The 4,465-nt window shown below is 46.0% G+C and overlaps 1 pseudogene across 1 annotated transcript; it reads left to right on the forward strand.

Annotated features, from left to right (window-relative positions):
• The first annotated feature begins 331 nt into the window (after positions 1 to 331).
• Positions 332 to 2,936, forward strand: LOC108539842 (metabotropic glutamate receptor 1 pseudogene; annotated as a pseudogene). The gene is made up of 2 exons (XR_001888499.1): positions 332 to 425; positions 1,825 to 2,936. The product of XR_001888499.1 is annotated as a metabotropic glutamate receptor 1 pseudogene (transcript).
• The last annotated feature ends 1,529 nt before the right edge of the window (positions 2,937 to 4,465 follow it).

A 4,465-nucleotide genomic window follows, 5' to 3' on the forward strand; every position in this document is an offset into this window, starting at 1 on the left:
GATATCGATCCCAAAGCAGCTTAGGCATTTCTTCACTTCTTTGGCCAGATTGTCTGACTGTTCACATATCTGGCAGCTTCTATGTGACCCCTCATATAGTAAAGGAATTAATATTCCCCACTTTCCCCTAGCTTGTCTCCCCTCCTCCCTCTATCAAACGACTGATTTTTATGCATGAGATAATAGACAAGCCTTGGGTGACCTGTTTTTTTTTTTTTTTTTTTTTTTTTTTTTTTTTTTTTTTTTTTTCCCTCCCCTCTTTTCCCTTGCGGTAAAATAGTGCTGAAGAAAGAGGGCACTAGTGTACAGCCCAGATCGCATCTTTGCACCGTCTGGATTAGAGCTGAGGCGTCTGCAAGCCGAGCGTGGCCACGGTTCTCTGGCCCCGGGACCATAGCACTGTCTACCCCGACTCAGGTACTCAGGTACGTCTCAAGTCCATGTCCTCCAGACTCAGGTGACCGGACACTTCTTCGGGTGAAACCAACCCACAACGGCAGACAAAGTCCCAGTCTATCAGATTTCCCTCCGGGTCCCAGGCGCAATCTCGCTTATGTATTTCTTTTCGTCCTGTATCCTCAGGAAGGGTCGGGACCCATGGGTGCCTGGGTTGTCTTTCTCCTTTTTCTGCCTCACCTCCTGTGCTCCCCTCACCCGCTCCCATAGCCACCTTTTCGTTGACTCTCACCTTGAGAAAGGGAGCAGGGGAGGAACGGGAGGGGGAGCCAACTTCAGCCCCGCAGGCGGCTGAGATTTGGCGCCTCTGTCCTCAAGCGGGTGGGTTTGGATATATATACCTGCAGAAGCGGTAAGGTGACGAGAATGAGGGCGGAGGGGCGGTAGGGACTCGAGTGGAGGGAAGTGTGTGTGTGTGTGTGTGTGTGTGTGTGTATGGGTAAAGAACGCAGAGGAGGGAGGTTGAAAGAGCAAAGCGGGTCAGGGAATTGCAACTCACTGGTCAAAGCGTCCCTTGCAGGCCCTGCCAGGGAATAGCTGGCTGGACCAAGCACTGTCCAGGGTCCTGAAGGGGGCATGTTTCAGGCTGCTGCGGCGAGAGCAACCCGAAAGCTCCCCTCCGTTCCCTTTCTAGCAACTATGCAAACCCCAAAGCTCCCGATTTAGGAGAGCGCAGGACCCCCTCTAACCCGTCCACCCACCGCGGGAAACAAGTTACCTTATCTGCACCCCTTCTTCTTGAACATACACAGCAAGCCTGAGTTCTTAGGGGGGAAACATACCAAACTCCTCCATACCGAGACTTTACCAGGCGTTGCCTTAGTAACTAATATGGATTTTCTTCAAGCTGGCAAATTTAAATTTACAGTTGATTGTATGTCAGGATATCTTGAACCCCTCAAAATTAAAGTAAAAGGTGCATCCCTTATTTACGTTTATTTTAAAGTCGCACTTCCACCTTTACAATCAGTTTCCAAATTTTCTTCTGGAAAAAAAGTTGATCTTTTCCAATCCGGAAAGTTCTCTTGGGTTGAAGGACCTAGCTCCTCCCCTCCTCTCTGCTCACCTTCCCCACCGCCCTCCAAGTAAGAAGGCATGATAGGTATTAGGGGACCAGGAAAAGACTTACGGCTGGAGGAGCGGGCGAGTTGGCGGGGCTCTGCACCGCCCGGACCCGTGAGGACTGAGGGGATAGGACACCCCGCCTTCCTCAGTGACCACAGCTGCTTTCCAAGCTGTTCCTGCAGCCGATATCAGGATGTGCCGAAATGAAACGGGCAAGGCAACTGTTAACATCACGGACCCCAGAGTTTTAACACAGGTCCTCTGATGACAAGGCCGTGATTTTTCTCTGTCTTTTGTCAGCAGCATCCAGCTCACCGCTGCCAACACGATTTCTACTGTACTCTTGATCAATTTACCTTGATGCACCGGTGAAGAACGGGGATTCGAATTTCCCTACGAACGCCTCCAGCTTGTAGAGGCGGTCGTGGAGGACCCAGAGGAGGGGACGAAGGGGAAGGAGGCGGTGGTGGAGGAGGCAAAGGCCTTGGACGACCATTGTTGGCGAGGGGCACCACTCTGGGAGAGGCGGTGCTGGGCATCTCGGGGGTGAGCGCTGGGAGCCTGCAGCGGGACCAGCGTGGGAACGCGGCTGGCAGGCTGTGGACCGCGTCCTCACCACCATGGTCGGGTTCCTCTTGGTTTTTCTCCCAGCGATATTTTTGGAAGTGTCCCTTCTCCCCAGAAGCCCCGGCAGGAAGGTGTTGCTGGCGGGAGCGTCGTCTCAGCGCTCGGTGGCCAGAATGGACGGAGATGTCATCATTGGAGCCCTCTTCTCAGTCCATCACCAACCTCCGGCCGAGAAAGTGCCCGAGAGGAAGTGTGGGGAGATCAGGGAGCAGTATGGTATCCAGAGGGTGGAGGCCATGTTCCACACGTTGGATAAGATCAACGCGGACCCAGTCCTTCTGCCCAACATCACCCTGGGCAGTGAGATCCGGGACTCCTGCTGGCACTCTTCCGTGGCTCTGGAACAGAGCATTGAGTTCATTAGGGACTCTCTGATTTCCATTCGAGATGAGAAGGATGGGCTCAACCGGTGCCTGCCTGATGGCCAGTCCCTCCCCCCTGGCAGGACTAAGAAGCCCATTGCGGGAGTGATCGGTCCCGGCTCCAGCTCTGTAGCCATTCAAGTGCAGAACCTGCTCCAGCTCTTCGACATCCCGCAGATCGCTTATTCAGCCACAAGCATCGACCTGAGTGACAAAACTTTGTACAAATACTTCCTGAGGGTTGTCCCTTCTGACACTTTGCAGGCAAGGGCCATGCTTGACATAGTCAAACGTTACAATTGGACCTATGTCTCTGCAGTCCACACCGAAGGTAGGCATTATATTTGGGAAAGAAGGGTACTGAGAAAGCCAGGGCATTGCACTATGTGTTCCTGGGATCATAGTATTGTTCCTGTTTATTTCTAGCACTGTGGAGAAAGGAGTTTACCATTCTGCCCACCCATTTCCTTACAATTATAGTTTAGGAAAATTGTACCCCATAGAATATCTGAGGATAGTAGGAGCTGAAATGGTATCAAACTTTCCATGCAAAGTGTCCAGCAGTAGATTTGATTTGGATACTTGTTTGCCTTCGTATATTGAGTTTGTGTTTGGAAGGCTTATTTGTCCAAGGTGTTATATTGCCCTTCAGTGACCGGCTATGACTTTCCAGGTGTAAGGAGTTAATTCAGTGTGAGTGACTGGCAAAAAGAAGTTACTGTTCCACAAATTGGACTTCAAGGCTTTATCTTTCTTGAACAGTTGAAGGTGTTTTGTCCTCTTGTACCCCTTCTTACATATGGAAAACTTTCCTGTGAATATAGGATTAATGCAGTCATCTCCCTCAGTATATCAGAAACATATTTTTACTTCTGGAGTACCTTAGTTACAAAGAAAAAGTAAGTAATTTAAGTCATGTATTTTCTTCTTACTTGATAGGCTAAAATTGTCCAGATTCCCTCACTCCCCCAAGAATTATCCTGTTTTATGAGAAATAACACTGGTGACCAGTTGGATTTGAGCTTTTGTTTCTAGTCTTTTTCTTCTAACACAATGAACTTACATATTAGAATTAAAGTTAGATCAGTTATAAAATACTAATGAATGGATAGCAGATATTAGGTTTATAATGTCTTTCTAAAATGCAATAGATTAACCTAAGATTAAAAGCTTTGATTTTTCCAGAAACTTATGGATGTGAATATTCAAAAATTTTTGTATATGAAGATTTTCTACACTCTCTTCAGCTTAATAAAAGAGGATTTCTGAGCTCAGCTACTCTTAATTCCCCCAGTAGGTTTATGAAAAAACTGAGGCCCTGGTTATAAATTAACATCTAGGACAATTCACATGTATAAGCTGGCATAAGAAGACAATCTTGCTGGTATTTCTGCATTCGTATTTCTTCAAGTCAAATGATTTTCAAGAAGCCATAGATGTAGCTCCACATTCTTTTAATGTTTCCACAATATTCAGTAACTGGTGTGAGGTTTGATTATAGAAATTGGCAGCATCCATAGTGAAGTGATAATATGGTTATCATTAATGAAAACATATACTTTATAAAGGGAACAGAATTTTCAGAACAAATGTAAATGATGCAGAATTACACATTATATTTTCAGATTTTGCTTTGGAAAAAATCTATCTGCTGTGATATAACTTTATAACAACAGACTTATGCTTCTGAAGCTTGATTTTAATCATGAACTGCATACTTCTTTTGAACAAAATTCATTACTTTTAAAGACACAAGCTTAGGTTCAGATGTTAATTCCTTATATTGTAATATTTAACTTTACTACATGTTAATGTTTAGCATAGTTTCCTTTAGTGCTTGCTTACATGAAACATCCTGAAAGAGCAAGTTAAAATGTGTTAAATATCATCATTGGAAGGTTCCAAAGATGATGGCAAAGAGAATGGCAAAATCTAGATTGAATGTGATTTATTTA

Source organism: Rhinopithecus bieti, unplaced genomic scaffold, assembly GCF_001698545.2.
Source record: "Rhinopithecus bieti isolate Rb0 unplaced genomic scaffold, ASM169854v2 scaffold_18358, whole genome shotgun sequence".
NCBI classification, from domain to species: domain Eukaryota; kingdom Metazoa; phylum Chordata; class Mammalia; order Primates; family Cercopithecidae; genus Rhinopithecus; species Rhinopithecus bieti.